The sequence below is a fragment of the Arvicanthis niloticus genome, unplaced genomic scaffold (genome assembly GCF_011762505.2).
Source record: "Arvicanthis niloticus isolate mArvNil1 unplaced genomic scaffold, mArvNil1.pat.X pat_scaffold_73_arrow_ctg1, whole genome shotgun sequence".
Taxonomy (NCBI): Eukaryota; Metazoa; Chordata; class Mammalia; order Rodentia; family Muridae; genus Arvicanthis; species Arvicanthis niloticus.
The window spans coordinates 125,618-146,032 of record NW_023046343.1 but is presented as its reverse complement, the minus strand read 5'-3'; the positions used below and the strand labels follow the sequence as shown (position 1 = coordinate 146,032).

General features: G+C 48.6%; 1 protein-coding gene, 2 long non-coding RNA genes and 1 pseudogene across 3 annotated transcripts in view; 3 read left to right on the top strand and 1 right to left on the bottom strand.

Annotated features, from left to right (window-relative positions):
* Positions 1-20,415, bottom strand: part of LOC117702382 (coiled-coil domain-containing protein 12-like) — a 154,794-nt gene that overhangs the window by 49,192 nt on the left and 85,187 nt on the right. The gene's annotated exons all lie outside the window — the stretch shown is intronic.
* On the top strand, positions 5,425-6,949 carry LOC143433878 (uncharacterized). Its single transcript, XR_013070397.1, has 2 exons — positions 5,425-5,651; positions 6,609-6,949. It is a non-coding gene; the product is annotated as an uncharacterized LOC143433878 (long non-coding RNA).
* On the top strand, positions 15,502-15,993 carry LOC117702365 (coiled-coil domain-containing protein 12 pseudogene; annotated as a pseudogene).
* Positions 17,362-18,510, top strand: LOC117702364 (uncharacterized). The gene is made up of 3 exons (XR_013070394.1): positions 17,362-17,479; positions 17,621-17,692; positions 18,306-18,510. It is a non-coding gene; the product is annotated as an uncharacterized LOC117702364 (long non-coding RNA).

Sequence of the window (20,415 nt, the reverse complement as noted above, 5' to 3'; positions counted from 1 at the left end):
ATGGTCCCTCCTGAGATGGTTACAGACAGGCAGAGCTTGAACCTACCTAACTAGTTCTTAGAGAACACACTGTGCTAACTTTACAGCTAGGACAGTAGCTGGGGAAACAGCAAGGTGGGTGCATGGCACAGAGGTGAGCACATGTGACCACGAGGGGGAGGAGCAGGAGCCAGCACAGACAGAGCCATGTTCACTTGACAGAGTAGATAGCTCTGGGAGGAAGCCGAGTGGCCACAATTCACAGATTAAGCTGTCTAACCAGAAACATTGCAAGGCCAGGGTATGCAGCTGAGGAGCCATGGGACCAGCACCCTAGGGTCCTGCCCCTGCTTCCCCAGCCAAGTTGGTCTCATGGCCTGGCCAGGGGGGCCATCCCATCGTCCATAAGAGGTTTTCCAGAATCACTTCTGCTGTTCTAATCCTTTCTTTCCTTATAAACTTTACAGTCATGCTGGATGTAGTGGCTCACCCAGCATCCCAGCACTAGCAAGACTGAGGCAGGACAATTGTTACAAGTTTGAGACTCCCCTTAGCTACAGTTTGAGACTGTCTCCAGACTCTCCTCTGCTCTCACTCCCTCTAACAACCAGCTTGCTGATGTCAACTAAAGACAGGGAAATAAGCTGGCATTTTGAGTACAATTTCATTGAGTCTGTGGATAATAAATACTATTTATTTTTCTCCTAGTATAAGTCTCATCCTGTTCCCCACAGACAAACCTGAGTTCAGTCCTGGTACCCATGTTGAAGGAGAGGACTCACTCCTACAAGTTGTCCTCTGACCTCTGTGGTGCATGTACACACACCCACACACACTGTAGACATACATACATACATACATACATACATACATACATACATACATACAAACAGAGACAGAGACAGACAACAACAACCAAACCCTGCAGAAATAGAAAACAGAGTGGAAAATTAATTCTTTTATGTTTTGAGGAGACAGTCTTACTGTGAGCTTTAGGCTACCCTCAAATTTGCAATTCTCCTGTCTCAAGTCCATTTCTGATCATTCCAGTACATCCTTGGATTTCAGTGACCCATGGATGTTATGTTGGAACCCGTCTGAAATTCTGGATTGTTCTTTTTTCTCCATAGAGAGCTTCTTGCCCCTCCCAACAACACCTGGCCTAGGGGTTCCCTGATCCTCCCTTGTGGGACTGATGGGGTGCCAAGTTATATCGCACTCCCTGCTGAGGGGTGATCTACCTGCCCTGGGATTGTAGAGACTATTTCTATCTCTGGCAAAGTGGTATGCTACAGACTCACCCCGTTCTTAGGATGGGGTCACAGAGGGTAGCCCAGAGCTTTGCCAGGGCCCTCTCCTCCTGGGCTCTGCTACATTCTTCTTCTCTCTCCAGCCTGTGAGGTTGCAGGGGGCCCTGCTTTTCAGACACCATTAGCAAGAGTCAGGGGTTCAAAAGAGGCCCTTGTTATTTCTTAGCTCCACGTGCTCCCCTGCAATCCTTCTTGGCTTGGTTCTCCAAGGCCGACCAGTGGATGTTTAAACTGTCTCTGTGCCCCAGTTTGTTGTTTGTGGAAAGAGAGTTAAATCTTGGACTTGCTTAGAAAAGCCCAAAGCACAACCCAGTGCCCCTTTTCCTGAGACTCCTGCCCTTTGTCAGTGGGCCAGGGACACAGGGATTCAGGCTTTGGGCCCCCTTCATGTTGGTGGCCATCTGAGAACACGGGGTGGCAGGTGAAGCTACGCAGTAGTCTCTTATTACTCATGGACCCTGGATCTGGTTGTGGGGTTGGAATTATTTTTTTTACTCTCCTCACTAATCCCTGCTGTTTTCTTTCCACATCCAGTTTCTGTTCCTCTTTTCTTTCCACCCTGTGGGGAACAAAGCCATGGCAGCAGATAGGCTCTACTTCTCACTGTGTACCCCAGTGACCTGTTGCTCACTCCAGACCTGAGCAGGCATAGGGAACAGGGCCTGTAGGGTACCCCTAGATGTGTGGGATGGGCGCTTGGGTACCGGCACTCCCCGGGTTTAGCCTAGCCCCAGGGGCCTTGGCAAGAGGGAAGAGGTGGTATAAAGTGAAAAATTTTGAAGGCCATTTTATGAAATATGTGTAGATTTTTCCGCCTTACAGAACTCGGAACTGAAAATAAGATTTCAGGCCTTCACATTCCAGGTGAAGGACACTTGCTGGATTACATTCCCCAAGCCTCACCCAAGGCAGGAAGGCATTCCTGACTACAGATAAAGATGCTATCACCTAGGTGGGGCCATAGCCCTATAGCTGGAAAAAGTAACTCTAGATCATTTGGGCTAGATTCTCTGAAATGTTCCACTGTTCTTGGTTACCCCTCCCTTGGTCTTCCCAGTGCTATGTTCAAAATTTGTAAAACAACCAATCATGTGTAAGCTTGCGAAAATGCCTTCCTCCCCCCACCCCATGCTATAAAAGACTCTTTAACCTACCACAAGGGGCCAAAAACCCTGCTCTTGGAGCTAAAGAGCTTGTTGTTTTTGACCGCCAGCTCTTCCCCAAATAAACCTCTGCTGATTGCATCCAGGTATGGTTTCTTGTGATTTTTGGGTGGTCGCGATTCCGGAGGTTTGAGGAAGGGTCTCCCGAGTATGGGGGTCTTCAGTGGTATGTTGGTATGTTAGCTGGGGACATGGCCACTAGTTAGTTATGTGGCCACAGGCATCGTGCACCTCACCTGTGGAATGACTTAACCCTCTCATGGACTGGGGAAGCCAGCAGCACTCTTAGCCTAGCCTAGGCAGAGCTCTCATGGTTGGAAGGCTGTCCTGAAAACCTAGGACTTTCTGAGGGACCACAGTTCAAGACAGAGTGGGGAAATAGCTCTTTCTTCTGTGCCTCTGGCCTAGGGTCTGTCCACTGTCCACACCTACCTTAATTAAGCCCAGGGACCCATCAGGAACTCTCAACTTGTTGCCCTGTGGGGTAGCCAGGTCCCCTCTTCCCAGGGACAGTCCTCTCTCTATTTGATTTGGATTTGATGAGCTGCTGAGCTGGGAGACTGCCTGCAGGTAGTGGATAAAAACCTGGGCTCCTGCTGGGGAATTCTGGTTTCTGGGATTCCACACCCCTAGGTTTGAGGATTTTCTAGTTGCATTCAAAAGAGCTGTCAGGGTTTGAGCTTTGTAAGTCTCACCAGCATGTGAGCAGATCATGACATATGGTTAAGCCTTGTCCCCATGGCCTTTGAGGGCCTCACCCATCAGGTGTCAAACAGATCAGCCTCTTGTGTCTCCTTTGTGTTGGTCAAATCAACTATAGCCTCAGGCCCAGAAGCCACCTTCTGGAACCTTTGTAGGTAATATAAAGCCCCCCACCTGCACTTTTGAACACAGAGAGTGTCTCTCTCTGTCACTCTTCTCTGTCTCTCTGTATCTCTCTGTATCTCTCTGTCTCTGTCTCTGTCTCTGTCTCTGTCTCTGTCTCTGTCTCTGTCTCTGTCTCTCTCTCTCTCTCTCTCTCTCTCTCTCTCTCTCTCTCTCTCTCATCTTCATATCACTTGACCCAGTATACACAGACCCTTTCTAATGAAAGTGATGGACTGTGTGACATACACTAGCTGTAAGACTTAAAGGCTCTGAGGAGGTTTGGCTGGGTTAGGAGAGCTGGTATGGAGGGCTTTGTCATTGAGGCATTATGCAACCCAGGAGCTCTGGCTTAGCCTTGTTCTCAGATGTACAATCTCTGCTGTGTGACCTCATGAAAATGGCATACCCTCAGTTCCCATTACTGTCAAATGGAGACAACCCAGTAGATGCTAGTGTCCTCAGTAACCATGGCCCAGTTTCTGAGAAACGTGTGTGTGTGTGTGTGTGTGAGAGAGAGAGAGAGAGAGAGAGAGAGAGAGAGAGAGACAGAGACAGAGACAGAGAGAGAGACAGAGAGAGAGAGAGATGGGGGGATGGTTAAGTTCTGTGCTTCCCTTTACTTGGCCACCTCCAGACAGGAGGAGGAAACGTGGAACTTGCACATGGGAATCAGGCATCCCATCCCACTCCTGCACTGAGCTGTGCTTGTGCTCTGCTCTCACAGGGAACTCAGGCTTCAGAACTATGTCCCAGAGGGTGAAGTCCTGAAGAGGTGTCGGGTCCCCCAGGCCAAACCAGTTGCAGGTACATGGACCTCTTTTCCCCCATGCTCCTTCCAGTCACCCTCAGAGAAGAGGTACCAAGTCAGAGAGAGCCGTCTGGGGCATTCACACACCTTCTCAGGGAACATACATAAAAGGGTCAGGAGGGCAGGGAGGAGGCCCCTTGTACCTCCAACCTGGAGTGGGCCACAGGTCCTCAGGGCATGAGGAGTAGAAGTGACCTGAGATCCTTGGGCAGCAAGGCAAGATGGTGAGTCCTGTATTGCTGGGGAGAGGGGCAGAATGAAAGACCCCAGAGAGAAGCTAACCATAGAGCCTCAGGGGACAACCAGCAGCAACACAAAGGCCAGAGAGAGCCTTGTCCAGATTCCCCACTCCTTTGACTGAGGGTGACAGATGTAGGGTGAAGAGGGAACCTCCTAGTCACAGGAGCAGATTTATCCTTGGTCCTGAAGGATCTGGCTTTGTTTGGTTTTGAGACAGGGTCTCACTGTGGAGCTTACTTTCTAGACCAGGCTGGCCTTAAGCTCACAGACATCTACCTGCCTCTGCCTCCCAAGTGCCACCATGCTTATCCAAGAATCTTAGTTTTTAATTCTTGATACCAACTTTCCATTGTGCAAGTAATGAATGAGTAAATACCTCATCAAAAATTCAGAAGTTGCCCTATTGTTCGTTGCTACTCCTCTCCCTGCCCCATGGAGTAGTGGCCGGTGGCATGGGCACCCCACAGGGTGGGAGGGTGATGAGAAACTGGCCCTAGGCCTCTACCAGGAGGCTACCAGAACTTAAGTTTGGCAGAAGAAAGGAATGTCAGAGAAACACATCCCTGGTGACAGGTCTGAAGGCTGTCCACGTTGTTCTGTTTCAGCCATCCGTCCCCAGAAGGGGACACTCAGAGAGAAACCTAGGGACTTACTGGAGGCAGGAGGTGCCTGTCATGAGTCTGAGGTGGGATGAAAGGGAAGATAAGGCACCCAGACTCCAGCCATGCCAGACCTAGAGGCCATCCCTAGGACCTTCCCTTTTAGTGCCATAGCTCCAAGGACACAGGCTCCTCCCATTTTGTATCTGGAAGCCTGAGGCCCGGGCCTTGTCCACTCCAGCTATAGCCTGCTCTGTCCCTTTCTGGGCCCTGGGGTCTGCCTTCAACCTAGGAGACCAGATGTCTTCCAGGGTTGCTGCTGAGTGGTGTCCCTCCTCTTCCCTGGGGCCCTTTTGGCTGTTAAGTCTGGAGGAACAGCTCCCACCCACCAGGCCTGTGTTGTTCTTTCCCCCTCTAGTGGAGGAGAAGGTGAAGGAGCAGCTGGAGGCTGCAAGCCAGAGCCTGTCATTGAGGAAGTGGTGAGTACCTGGGAGGCCCCTCCCTGCTTGTGCTGCTTCCTTCTCTAGCTGTCTCTGTTCCCACCCTACTAACTTCCTTGCCTGCCTGCATTTTTCTGCCTCTATGCCCAGTCTCTGCACTCCCTCTCAGGCTGGGCCTTGGCCCTGATGCATTGTCTCCTCTCTCCCTAGGACCTGGCCAACCTGGCACCTTGGAAACCTGACTGGTGAGTGTTGTCCATGAAGGCTGGCACAAGCCCTTTAAGGCGGTGATGGTGTTTGGTGCATGTCAGAGGCCTCGGCTGGGAGGACAGCCAAGGGACAGATAGGGAATAGGGACAAGCACTGCAGGCATAGCTCTGCCCAAGAGAGTCAGGGATGAGGGCTAAGTAAGTAAGGCATGAGACATGGGCGAGGGTAAAGTGCTGAAGAGGGGCCCGAGGGATGAAAGAGCAGGCATCCTTTCGAGCCTCTTCTGTAGGGGGGAAAACTCACCTACTCTGGGGGCTCCGACTTAGCAGTGCACCCCTGTGTGCTCAGGATACCACAGTGAAGAGACGGATGGGCAAGCAGATAGGGCTTAGGCCTCTGTTGTAACTGTGAAGTAGGGAACCCAATCTCTTCAAGCCTGGAAGCCCCTCTGAGTGAGCGGAGAATATGGGTGAGGGAAGGTGCTGTAAGCACGTCTCTTGGTGCCTCTAGATCTGTGGGGTGGGTGACAGCACCTACCTCAGTGCTTTAATTTGATGAAAAAGCCATGAGGTGTATGCTGAAGGAACTGCAGAACTAGAGAACTCAGGCTGATTTTAGGAATTCTGGAAGCCCTAGGAGTGGGGGTGGGAGGCTGTGGCCAGAGGGGGAATAGGGCTGACAGTTGGCTACCACAAGTTCCTCTCTGATGCTGACGTAGTGGACATAGAAAGGGGATCCCAAGGAGCCAGCCACCATTCTGTTTCAGTCTTCTACCTTGACTGAGTGTGTGGTAGGCGTCCCCTTCTCTCAGTTACCTCGGTGGAGTTAGGAAGGCTGATGGATGATAGGGTCCAGAAGAGCAGAGAAGGTAGCATCAAGTTCTCCCCAGAGCAGCATCTCAGGCAGGATAAATATCAAAGCCCTGCAGGAAGATCCCAGGGCCACACCATGCTAACCCTTAGCTTCTGCGTTTCCCCTCTCTCCTGATGTAGGGATCTGAAGAGAGATGTGGCTAAGAAGCTGGAGAAGCTAGAGAAGCAGACCCAGAGTGCCATTGCAGAGATGATCCATATGTGCATTCTGGCCAGTGGAGGCCTGCCCTTGGAGCAGTGACTTCAGCACAGACCTTTTCCACTTGTCTGCTCTCTCTCCATCCAGGTGAACAGCTGAAAGGCCAGGAGGACAGCCTGGCCTCTGCAGTGGCTGCCAACATTGAACCAGAGGCCTGTGACTCCGACTAAAATGTTTTCCTATTTCATCTCTTCAGCACAGATATCTCCTCTGATGTAAATTGTGCTTTTTAACTTCTATAAATAAAGCTTTCTTTAATAGAGTCATGTCGCTTCTATTTTTCTAAAGACAGGCAGAGTTCTTGCAGTTTTGACATCAGAGAAGACCTAATAGGGTCTGGAGAGATGACTCAGGGTTGACTGACTGCTCTTGCAGAGGTTCTGAGTTCAGTTCCCAGCAACAACCACATGGTGGCTCACAGCCATCTGTAATGGGATCCAATGCCCTCTTCTGGTATTTCTTAAGACAGTGAATGTGTACTCAGATACATTAAATAAATTTAAAGAGAGAGAGAAAGAGAGAGAGAGAGAGTGAGTGAGAGAGAGAGAGAGAGAGAGAGAGAGAGAGAGAGAGAGAGAGAACCTAATAGTAGTTTCAGTATAGAAGATTTTAGTAACCACTGACATTATTTTAGGAATTCTTCCAGGATCATTATTAAGAATTAAGAAATCATCTATTTGTGGGGCGGTGGTGGCCCACGCCTTTAATCCCAGCACTTGGGAGGCAAAGGCAGGTGGATTTCTGAGTTCAAGGCCAGACTGGTCTACAGAGTGAGTTCCAGGATGGCCAGGACTACACAGAGAAACCCTGTCTCAAAAAACCTAAAAAAGAAAATGAAAAGAAATTGTCTATATAGCATCACAAGACAGTACATCTTCATTGTTCTCCAGAGATCTGCTCATAAAGTTGAGTTAATACCTAGTGATAGTTACATATATTTAATAACCGGAAACATATCAACAGCAGGAATCTTTCCTAAAAATGAATTTCTGATGGGCCTTACCCATCTTACAAAAGAGAACAGCCTAACCTCAGGTTGAAAATAAGGGACTAGCAGATCTCTGGTGAGCACAGCATTGGCAAAAAGCAGCAGAGACAGCTGGGGTAACCTTGGTGCAATGGAGACTTAGACATGTGATTTCAGCTACACTGATGTGCTGCGTTTGGGGATCAGGAAGGTTGGCACAGTGTGGTGGCAGACAGTGAGACCACTTTGGCCAGTAGTGTGTGTTTCCTCTGCCCCTTAGTGTCCTGGTGGACTGTTACACTTGTAGGCCAGGTGCCAGGCCAGGAATTTCATAGGATCACAATAGCTCATGTACACACACACACACACACACACACACACACACTTAAAACCATTAGGGATACGAGTCCCTTTGTGTGTCTTCCACCAACCCCCGGCTTCACCTTTCCATGGTGGCACCTGCATTCACCTCCGGTCCCATTCACCACACTCACTGTCACTTAGCTGGCCATTAATATAGCAGGGCTTCCACAAGCTTCAACAGTGTAAGGAGGCTAGGGGGATGAGAGTGATCTAAGCCAGGCACATCATCCATTACTGAAAGAAAGGCAGCAAGCCATGCTTGCCCAGGGATGTGGGAGAGAGACATGGCTAATACACTGGCATCTTTTGGAAAGATCAGTAAGGTTGACTGCTGAACAAGACTGATATGGAAGACATAAGACCCAGGAATGAGATGCGAGTGTCATAGTCCACAGACATCCAAATATAAAGGCACATTACAGATTCAAGCGTGACAAAGGCTAGAGAGACGGCTCAGGGGTAAAAGTCAGTCCTTGTTGGGCAGCCCAGACATCCTGTGCTGGGGTCCTGTAACTCATGCAGAGGTGGAAGAACGTACTCCACAGAGTTGTCCTCTGACTTCTGTGTGTGTGAGTACATGTGCACATGTGTACATGCACAGACACTCTACCCTCCAGACTATACCCCCAACACCAGGCTAACTGGTAACTTTAGATCCTACTCATGTCCCAAGTTAAACCTCATCACATTCCCAGGAATTATCACCTAAGAAAGCTGAAAGGCTGGGCCAAGTCAACAGCACAGGTGAACCCTGCGCATAGTCAAGTGGAGTTCCTTAGAGCTGGAACAGAGTCAGTCACAGCAGGATGGGCTGGCCTCCAGCCTGCTACAAAACTGAGAGACAGGACATGCCCCATGGGAGTGCCTGACTCTGGTCCACTTTCACCCTACTCACCACACTGGGCTCCCCACCCCAGCAAAAGATGGTGAAGGCACACAGGTACTGCTTCTCTGAGAAAAAGCCCATGAAGATGAGGCTGTGTAAGTACAGCCCCTCCACCAGAATCCAGTAGTAGTTGTTTGCCAGGAAGTAGAGGAAAAAGGTCACGACCACTAGGCAGCCAGCCTAAGAGACCAACCAGGGTTAGTTCCAAAAGGTAGAACCTGCATCTTATAGGCAAGGTTTGGTTTTCATTGGGGGTGGGGGGTTGGGGGGGCAGGAAGTTCACTCTAGGCTGCTGGGTTGGGACAAATGTAGTCCATAACTCTGTCCAGGAAATAGACTCAAGGAAGGGGGCAGAGAAGAGACCCCTGAGATGGGGCATCAGAACTTTGAGACTGGATTGGAGATGTCTTCAGTCCTTATGGCAAAGTTCCCTTAGGGTTGCAGGGGGAGGGGGTGGCCTCCCTTTGAAGGTCAAACACCCTCTGTCTAGGCTATGGCTGAGTCACACCCCTCTCCATCCCCTATCCTACTGATCCCATCTAGTTCTAGGGAATCTGGTTCTATGCAAGAGCTCTGTGTTTCAGAGAGGTTTTTCACCATTCTAGGCATGGCTTGGCTATCTTTTTTAAAAAGGAAGTTGGTCCAGCCCACCCTGTTAGGCACAAGCACCCTCCTCAAAGTTCCCAGCCAGCCCCAAGCCATCTAAATCCACTAGAACGCTGTGCTTTGCCTGCCATCTGTAATGGGCAACATATATACTTTTTAACAATTTTTCCAATCCCTCTGCACTCCTTACACACACACACACAAACACACAGACACACTGACACACACACACACACACACAAGGTGAGAGAGAGAGAGAGAGAGAGAGAGAGAGAGAGAGAGAGAAAGAGAGAGAGAGAGAGACAGGAGAGAGGTGCATGGTCATGTCTGGTCGTGAGTGCTCTAGTGGGCAGACAGCACTTTCCTGGGTCCAGGATGGTAAGGATCACCTGAGCCTGCTGACTTCCCCCTGCCTGATCCATCTCTTTTAGGCCTTCACTCTGGCTGGGTCTCCCTCTATTGAGCCCACCCTAGGTATCCCTGACTGTCCTGGAAGTCGCTGTGTAGACCAGGCTGGACTCGAACTCAGAGATCCATCCACCTGCCTCTGTCTCCCAAGTGTTGGGATTAAAGGCGGTCACCACCACTGCCCTGTGCTGGTCAAACTCTTTCTATACTGTGGTGCTTATTTGGCCCTGGTTGCTGTTTGCAAGATCCTAGGCATGGAAGGCAGCCTGACTCTGATTATGTTGCAGCTCCAGGAAGGGATGAGTGATCATTCTTGAGTTCATAGGAAAAGGCCATGCAGCCAGGTCTCCAACTCAGCAGGTCTGGAGTCCAGCCAGAGAGTGGAGAGCAAGGCTTAAGAGCAACCACTCATCAGGAGAGTTCGAGGTGCCACTGGCTGCTGCTGTCTGTAGAGCAGGGAGAGGCTGCCCCAAACGTGAGGCATCTCGGGCCATGACACCCTTTGTCTAGATGCCTCTTGCTGGTCAGGCTAGGGGGAAGGTTGGAGCAGTAAACTCCTATTGAACCAGGGGAAGAGAGTCAATCTAGCAGGAGGAAAAACTTTTACATAAGCAAAGATGGAATAAGCTCATATAAATTCATATTCATAAGCTCATATAAATTCACAGATTCATGCATGCACACTTATACATTTCCATTCTAACCAGTGAGTCTCAGTTTGCATATGTTCTCACAATTACATATGGAACCACACACACATCCATACTAACATGTATTTGGAGCAAAAGACTAAGCACCAGTGCAGAAAGAACTCACTTATTCTAGATGAAAAACGAGCTTTAATCTCTATTGCACAGAGAAGGGAAAAGCTTCTGCCCTTTTATTGCTAACTGAATTAAACCCAAATCTGTAAGAGAAGAAAGCTTTGTTCTCTTTAATATGACTAAGCCTGCCTTGCTATTAAGAAAAGGCCTGTTCTGTCCCATGGGCAGGAGAAGCCTGCCTGCTCTTTCTGCTCTTTCTGGAGCTTCCTCTGTTCTCCTCCTTCCCTTAGCATGCTGCATATTGCTCTCTTAGTTTTTTAAGTTGCCTTATAGTTTTTGAGTTATTCCACTCTGCATTCTTGTCCTACACTCTCCTCCTGCTCTAATGTCACAGTGATGTCCTTACTCTTAATACCATTGCTCCCAATGGTATGCCTTTACTTCTAAGTTTTTCTTGTGTTCCGTTTTGTCTACAAAAGTTCTCCTCAGCTCAGTTCTGACTCTTCTGGTTGTCCTCAGCACATAGCCATCTTTCAGAATACATGATCATATGGTATAAAAAGGTCATCACAAGTTTACACATAAATAAGTTTACAACAGAGAATGTTTACATGCATAGACATTAGGAGTAATTATCTGGCCAGACATTATCTGTCACATTATCTACAGGGTCATGGAGAGTGAAAAACAGTAAGTTATTAGTGAAGCTTTGTATAGAAAAACCCAGTCAATATTTTATCTTCTGTCCTTGTGCCTATAGTAAATTGTAGTTCCCTTTTTATGACCTTTGGTTAATGGTTTTACAACCTCTTGGAATGTGCTCTGAGTAGTAGGTGCCTGCTTGCTATCTCAGAAGCAACTAACTCATGACACTAAAGACTGGCAGAGTTCTCCTTGCAATTTTGACATCAGTGAAGACCTAAGAGGGGCTGGAGAGATTGCTCGGCAGTTGAGAGCACTGACTGCTCTTCCAGAGGTCCTGAGTTCAATTCCCAGCAGCAACCACATGGTGGCTCACAACCATCTGTAATGGGATCCAATGGCCTCTTCTGGTATTTCTTAAGACAGTGAAGATGTACTTGCATAATTAAATAAATTTAAAAAGAGAGAGAGAGAGACAGAGAGAGACAGAGAGAGAGAGAGAGAAAGTGTGAGAGAGGAGGACCTAATAGTAATCCCAGTATAAAAAAGCTTAAAAATACTGGTATTATTTAGGAATTCTTCCAGGATCATCATTAAGAATTAAGAAATCACCGGGCAGTGGTGGCCCATGCCTTTAATCCCAGCACTTGGGAAGCAGAGGCAGGTGAATTTCTAAGTTTGAGGACAGCCTGGTTTACAGAGTGAGTTCCAGGACAGCCAGGACGACACAGAGACACCCTGTCCTGAAAAACATCCTGTTTTTGTCTATATAGCATCACAACATAGTACATCTCCATTGTTCTGCAGAGATCGGCTCAAAAGTTTGGGTTAACACATAGTGATTTTTACATATATTTAATAAGAACAAAAAAGCATATTAATAGCAGAAATCTTTCCTAAAATGAATTTCTGAAGGGCCTTGCCTACCCTAGTTGTGTCATAAATTAGGATCCAGAGTGGACCCATCTCAGGAATGTCACCTGCTAGTTTTTAGCTTCTCCTAAGTTGGCTCCTGAAAGTTCATTTTAGGGCTTCCTCTCCCCCTAACTCATTCAGTATGCTGGTCCCTGTATGTTGTGTTCCTTCCATACAGTGGCCCAGCTTTGGCAGACAGTGCCGAGGACTTAGGTCATGCAGTAAAATGCGTGTGCACACAGAAGTTAGGACACCCAAAAAGTAAATAAAATCTCTCAGATGACAGTTTCAGATCTTCGTGTGGCTGTAGATAACCTGTAACACCAGCAGTCCAGGGAGGCAGGGGGATCAGGAGTTCAGATCATCCAGCTACAGGCCAGCTTGAGGTTCGCCCAGGGATGTGGAAGAGAGAAATGGCTAATATACTGACATCTTTTGGAAAGATCAGTAGGGTTGACTGCTGAGCAAGACTGATGGAAGACATAAGAACCAGGACTGAGATGAGAGTGTCATAGTCCACAGACATCCAACTACATAGGTACATTACAGATTCAAGTGTAGCAAGGGCTGGAGAGACGGCTCAGGGGTAAAAGTCAGTCCTTGCTGCACACCCCAGACAACCTGTGCTGGAGTCCTGGAACCCACACAAAGGTGGAAGAAGTGACTCTACAGAGTTGTCCTGTGCCTGTATGTGCACAGGCATACATGCACAAACACTATAAGCTCCAGACTATACCCCCAACCCCAGGCTAACTGGTGACTTTAGATCCCACTCCCGTCCCAAGTTTTACCTCATTGTATCCCCAGGAATTATCACCCTAAGAGAGCTGAAATGCCAGGCCAAGTCAACAGCATCTCATGAACCCTGCCTATAGTCAAGTGGAGTTCCTTAGAGCTGTAACAGTCAGTCACAGCAGGATGGGCAGACTCAGCCGGCTATAAAACTGAGACAGGACATGCCCTGTGGGAGTCCACTTTCACCCTACCCACCACACTGGGCTCTGTACCCCAGCCAAAGATGGTGAAGCCCCACAGGTACTGCTTCTCTGAGAAAAAGGCCATGAAGATGAGGCTGTGCAAGTACAGCCCCTCCACCAGAATCCAGTAGTAGTTGGTTGCCAGGAAGTAGAGGAAAACGGTCATGGCCTCTCGGCAGCCAGCCTAAGAGACCAACCAGGGTTAGTTCCAGAATGTAGAACCTGCATCTTATAGGCAACGATTGGTTCTCATTACTGGGAGAAGTTAGTTCTCTCTAGGCTGCTGGCTTGGGAACCAATGTAGTCCATATCTGTGACCAGGTAGACTCAAGGAGGGGGCAGAGAGGAGACCCCTGAGATGGGGGATCAGAACTGTGAGGCTGGATGGGAGATGTCTTCTGTCCTCATGGTAAAGGTCTCTTAGAGATGCTGGGGTGGCCTCCCTCTGTAGTTCAAACAGCCTCTGTCCAGGCTATGTCTGAGTCACACACACCCTTCCCCATCCCCTATCCTACTGATCCCATCTAGTTCTATGGATTCTGGTTCTATGCAAGAGCTCTGTGTTTCAGAGAGCTTTTGACCCTTCTAGGCATGGCTTGGGTATCTTTTCTTTAAGGAGCTTGGCCCAGCCCACCCTGTTAGGCACAAGTACCCTCATCAAAACTCCTGGCCTCCCTCTCGCCATCTAAATCCACTAGGACCCTGTGCTGTGCCTGCCATCTGCAAAGGGAAACCCATATTTATTTTTAGCAAATTTTCCAATCCCTCTGCCCTCCTTACACACACACACACACACACACACACACACACACACAAAGGTGCATGGTCATGTCTGGGTGTGAGGGCTCTGGTGGGCAGACAGCACTTTCCTGGGTCCAGGATGGTAAGGATCACCTGAGCCTGCTGACTTCCCCCTGCCTGATCCATCTCTTTTAGGCCTTCACTCTGGCTGGGTCTCCCTCTATTGAGCCCACCCTAGGTATCCCTGACTGTCCTGGAAGTCGCTATGTAGACCAGGCTGGACTCGAACTCAGAGATCCATCCACCTGCCTCTGTCTCCCAAGTGTTGGGATTAAAGGCGGTCACCACCATTGCCCTGTGCTGGTCAAACTCTTTCTATACTGTGGTGCTTATTTGGCCCTGGTTGCTGTTTGCAGGATCCTAGGCAGGGAAGGCAGCCTGACTCTGATTATGTTGCAGCTCCAGAAAGGGATGAGTGATCATGCTTGAGTTCATAGGAAAAGGCCATGCAGCCAGGTCTCCAACTCAGCAGGTCTGGAGTCCTGCCAGAGAGTGGAGAGCGAGGCTTAAGAGCAACCACTCATCAGGAGAGTTCCAGGTGCCACTGGCTGCTGCTGTCTGTAGAGCAGGGAGAGGCTGACCCCAGAGTGAGATGGGTTTGAGAGTGGCCAAGGCAGGTTTCTGAGTGTTTGTCTGGTAGTGGGGCTTTAAGAAGAGGTTATCTTATGTAACCACACTGAACCCGACCCCCTAATTTTCATGATGCCTCAGCCTCTGAAGTGCTGGAATTACAAACGTGCACCACCTCACCAGGCTCAGGGAAAGTTTCTCAAGGCATTTGCTCTTGAAGAATTGGCACAAGTGCATAAGGATGGCTAAGTATTCCAAGAAGGCAATCAGGAGAGGAGTGTGGAGGTGAGGCAAAACCAGAGCAATCCACTCCCTGTATTCTCTTCCTCTAAGGTCTGATTCCACTTGCTTTTCTAGGAATTTGGTTCAACTTAAAAATTAACTGCCCCAGGACACATCCTGGGAGGAGCATATTCCTTAGTCCAAGGACATCTGCTGGATTACCCTGCTGGATTAACATTCAGAGGAAGCAGGAATTAACATTCTCAGACCACACCTGCAGGTGGGCAAGGCCCTAGGCAGGTAGACACATTCCTCAGGAGGAACCAATCCTTGCCATTTACAGACAAGGGTGGTCCTTGCCACCTCATTCCCCAAAGACCAATCAGTTTAAAAGTCACATTGTTCCACCAATCATATAGTACCTAGTCACTGTTTCTCTAGTTCACCCCTTAAACAGTATAAAAACTGCTCTTAACTTCAACTTGAGGTTCTTCTTGGTGCTTCTGGCCTGTATGCAGAGAACTCCAGTGCACTGGGTTATTATTATCATCCAACCTCAGGTTATTGCAGTGAATCCCATCTGTGAGAGTTTCTGGGGGGAGCGTGTCCCCTGGTTTTAAATCTTTAAGTCCAACACTTTCTCACTGAGTCTGTGTGAGCCCAGAGCAGAAAAGGAGGGAGGCCTCTTAAAAGATGGCAGCTGCTCCTGCTGGTGTGTGCCAACTTGAAGAAGAGGCGCTGGTGCGGAAAGAACAGCTGAAGGCCCTCCGGGAGAAAGCTGGGTGCAAGGACATAGGAGATGGGAAGCTACAGCACAAGAGGCTCGGAGAAGAGGAAGAGGAGCCCAGGGAACCCAGGTTTCAGAACTATGTCCCAGAGGATAGAGACCTGAAGAGGTGGCAGGTCCCCCAGGCCAAACCAGTTGCATTTGAGCAGAAGGTGAAGAAGCAGCTGGAGGCTGCCAAGCCAGAGCCTGTCATTGAGGACTTGGACCTGGCCAACCTAGCACCTCGGAAACTGGATTGGGATCTCAAGAGAGATGTGGCCAAGAAGCTGTAGAAGCTGGAGAAGCGGACCCAGAGAGCCATCGCAGAGCTGATCCACGAAAGGCTGAAAGGCCATTAGGACAGCCTGGCCTCTACAATGCACGCCACCATCCAACAAGAGGCCTGTGACTCCGACTGAGATGCTTTCCGTGTTTCATCTCTTCAGCACACACACATCATATGGGAAGGTAGTCTCAGACAGGGATGGGGTTAGGCTGACCAGCACTTCTGGGTCTTGAGAACTGAGCCAGCCCACTGAGTCTCAGCTTCTCTTGGTTGTGACCGTTCATCTCCCAGGGGTTTCCACTACCCCGAGTGGGTCAAAGCTGCGATCTGTACTTATGTATGTAAACAGAGCTTTGTAAGTTCTGGAAATAAAGCTGCATTTAATAGAGACGTGTCGCTTTCAGTTTTTTTTTGTTGCTTGGGGGTTGGACTTGGGATGCAGAAGTTTTACTTACTATTCTTACTCCTGGGTAGGACCTCTGTTGTGGCTTTCTGTTTCTGCATTATTGGACCAGGATCCCATTCAACTTTGGGGAGCAAGAGGAGAGAGGGAAGAAATGGAAAAAAGCAAGTAATGGAGGGGTGTGTGAAGGGAAGAATGTGAGTGGTTGAGGCAAGGGATAATAAAATGAAGACTCACAGAATTCTGGAGCAGAACTGGCACTCACCCTGGTAGGTTTCTTGGTGAGTGCCACATATAGGCTCACTGACCTTGAAGTAGGGGAGTATCCATCACATCTGGACATCTCAGGATGAGAATAAATGAAGCTCTCGTGGCCTGGAGGAGGCAGTCTTGGGAACCGTGCAGTCCCATAGGGACGTCCCTTCCCTGTGGAGGTCGCTATCACTGCTGTTGCTACTGGGCCTGGGGTTGCCTCTAGCCATCTCCCAGACTCTCAGCTACAGGGAGGCTGTGCTCCATGCTGTGGATGCCTTCATCCAGCAGTCCTTGGACACCAATCTCTACCTTCTCTTAGACCTGGATTCTGAGCCCCAAGAGGTGAGGCAGAGGAAGAGCCAAGCTCTAATCCAAGGCACCTCCTTTCTGTGTAGTCTCTCCTTTCCCCAGGAGACTCCATAAATCTGTGTCTCCTTTCAGATCGCCAGCTTTTGGCCTTGGAATACCTGCTATGGCACAAGATGCCTGGGACTTCCATTGCAGGGACCGGGATGGAATCTTGGCCCTGGGAATTAGCCTTTTGTTTTTTCTTTAAGTTTTTCCATATCCAATGAGGGACACTACCTTAAAGTCCCTAAGGTTGTACCTGATCCTCGATTCCCTCTCTCTTTGCAGAAGGGGAGCTGCCTGAGGGCTGATCTCATTCACTGGGAGGGAGGTGAGGGAGGAGGGGGCTCATTTTTTTTTCCCTCTGTACCTCAGCACTAGCTCCTGTCTCAGCACCCAGCATGTAGTGCTGGAGGGTCACCCTGTCGGTGCGTGTCAGGAGACTGATCCTTCAAGTTTTGAGAATGGGCCTGAGACTAGTCTCCCTCCTTTCTTCCCTGACCAGGATGAGGACCCAGATACTCCCAAGTATGTGAGGTTCCGAGTGAAGAAGACTGTGTGTGCCAAGGCAATGCAGCAGATACCTGAGCAATGTGCCTTCAAGGAACAGGGGGTAAGGCAGAGGGGCTGGGGGTGGGAGTCCCTCTTGAGGAACTAGTCAAGGAGTCCCAAGGGAATATTTCCATCCAGTGGACTAGGGTTTAGGGGTTATGGCAAATGAATTCCAGTTTGACCATGGTTTTTCTCTTCTAAGGTGGTGAAGCAGTGTATGGGGACAGTCACCCTGAACCCGGCCTCAGATTCTTTTGACATCAGCTGTAATGGGGTGAGTGGGATGCAGGGGATGGTGAGGGGATGGAACATGGGTTATCCTGCAGACCAGTTAGTCCCTATTCCTACCCAGAGCAGAAGAGAGCTCCCCTCCATCCCCTTGGCTCCTCCCTTGAGCCTGAACTTCAAGACTGTCATTCCCTGGAGTAGTAATTCAGTTTGGCTCTTCCTTGGGAGGCAGAGGCAAGAGGATCCCGATGGGTTCTAGGCCAGCCTTACCTACATAATGAGTTCCAGGCCAGACATGGGTACACAGGAACTTGTTCCGGATGCAGATTCTTAGATCTCACTAAGACTGACAGGACTCGAGGGTGAGGACTTTTTCACCTGGGGTTTAATACACTCTACTGGATATTCTGAGTCCTGCTAAATTGACTTTCAGAGCATTCTCTTAGGGTACACTTTTTCAGACCCTTGGGAGCCCCATGCTATTCCTAGGCTCCAGGTTCTCATCTTTTATTGGGGTTAAGGATCCAACTGCATGTCCTAAAGGCTGAATAGGGTCCAGAGGTTCTTGGAGTATCCCAGAAGTATGGTCTAGGTGGGGAAGAATCTTGGGTGGCCCTGGAACCAGCCCCACAAGGAACCCATTTCTTCCTGGTACACAGCCTGGTATACAGCCCTTTCGGTTCAAGAAAGTTTCACGGCTGGCTGGACTCCTCCGGAAAGGTGGGGAGAAGATTGGTGAAAAGCTTAAGAAAATTGGCCAGAAAATTAAGGATTTTTTTTTCAGAAACTTGCACCTGAGACAGAGCAGTAGTCCTGCCTTGGCCTGTTTCTGGATCCCTAAAATAATAAACTTGGTAAAAGAAACTTCTCTCAGTGGCTTTTGTATTCATTGTCTTTACCTGTGGAGGCTTTCTGAGCACATGTGTGTGCTATAATTTTATGTTCTCTATGTGTGTGTGTGAGAAAGAGGAAGGTAACTGTCCATTCAGGAGGTGTATATAAGTCAGCAGGGCAAGAGGTCCACTTTCAAAATGTTTATAGCCAGGCAGTGGAGTATTCATGTTTAATTCTAGCACTTGGAGGGGCGGGGCAAAGGCAGGGGGATCTCTGAGTTTGAGGCCAGCCTGGTCTACAGAGCAAGTTGCAAGATAGTCAAGGGCACACAGAAAAGCCCTGTCTTGAACCCTCCCCTCTCCCTCCAGAAAAAGATTAGCTGGCTAGTGATGGTATATAGCACTTGCAAGTGAGAAGCAGTTGGATCTTTGGGTTCAAGGCCAGCTTGGTCTATAGAGTTAGCTCTAGAACAGCCAGAGCCAACCAGAGAAACTGTCTTTTTATTTATTTATTTATTTATTATTTTGTTTATTTGTTTTTTTTGTTTGTCAAGAGAGGGTTTCTCTGTATAGCCCGGGCTGTCCTGGAACTCACTCTGTAGACCAGGCTGGCCTTGAACTCAGAAATCCACCTGCCTCTGCCTCCCAAGTGCTGGGATTAAAGTCGTGCACCACCACTGCCTAGAAGGCTAGAAGAGATGTCAGATCTCCTGGAACAAGAGTTACAGGTAGTTGTGAACTGCCAGATGTAGATGCTGGGAACTAAACCCAGGGTCTTCTGCAAGAATAATAAGTGCTCTTAACCACGGATCCGTCTCTCCAGCCCCTAAACATTCATTTATTGCTTACCTACATTTGACCTAATATATGACTGTCAGGTAAAATATTTTTAGGAATGGTGGTGGTGGTGCACATCTTTAGTCCCAGTACTGGAGAGGCAGAGGTAGGCAGATCTCTGAGTTCTTATGGTTTTCAAGTCCCCTTGGCCACTGTAAGACCTGAGTGGTCTCAGGGGTTTCTATAGGTCTGTGGCTCTAACCATAGCCTCCACACTTCCCTGGGTCTGAAACTTAGTATCCAGAAGGCTTGTAGAACCCACAGGTGACCAACATTTTGACTCCATCTGGTCACCTTGGGGCAAGTGTCTAGCTCCACCTGTGGTCCTGTTGGCATTCAGCCAAGACTCTTCATATTGACTCTTCATAGTCAATACCAGGAACCACCAGTTCCTAGAGCTGAACTTCATGCAGACATTCCTCTAGGAAGAGTCACAGAAAACAATGTCCTAGTGAGCTCAGAAAAAGAGGAAGTCAAGACAACCACACCCCAACAGAAAAACTCAACACAAAAGACACAACACAAACCATCACCAATGGCCTGGTACCAACCAAACCACTCCCTATAAGGGAGTTGGGACTTACAGCTTGGTTCTTGAATAAGGGTCTTATCCTCAGAGTGTCTGTCAGAAGCTCTTTCATTGGACACAACTTTGAATCCAATAGTTTTGATGTGTTCCTTGTATCTGGCTGTGTCTATCTGGAACTGCATGTGCCTCCTTTGAGTTGGCCTGATTCCATTTGCATTCTAACCTGCTTTCTTCCTCTGTTTCAGTGTAAATTCATCATTTGAATTTGCTTCTAACTGGACAACCTGATGTGGTCTTATTTTTATGTTGTTTCATCTGGTGGTGGTGTTATTGTTATGCTCATATATTTATTCTGAGGAATATTTTTAAATTGCTTTTTTTAAATCTCAAGTTTTAAGTTACATGTATTTATGTACTTGGGGTTATGCATAACTAATTATGTCTGCAATGACTACTTCCAAATAGACTCACATTCTGAAATATTTGAAATTAGGAATTCAGCTTATAAGCTGGGGTAGGGAGTACAATTTAGGCGACAAGTGTTCTAAAGTTAACATCTTTGGGATACTG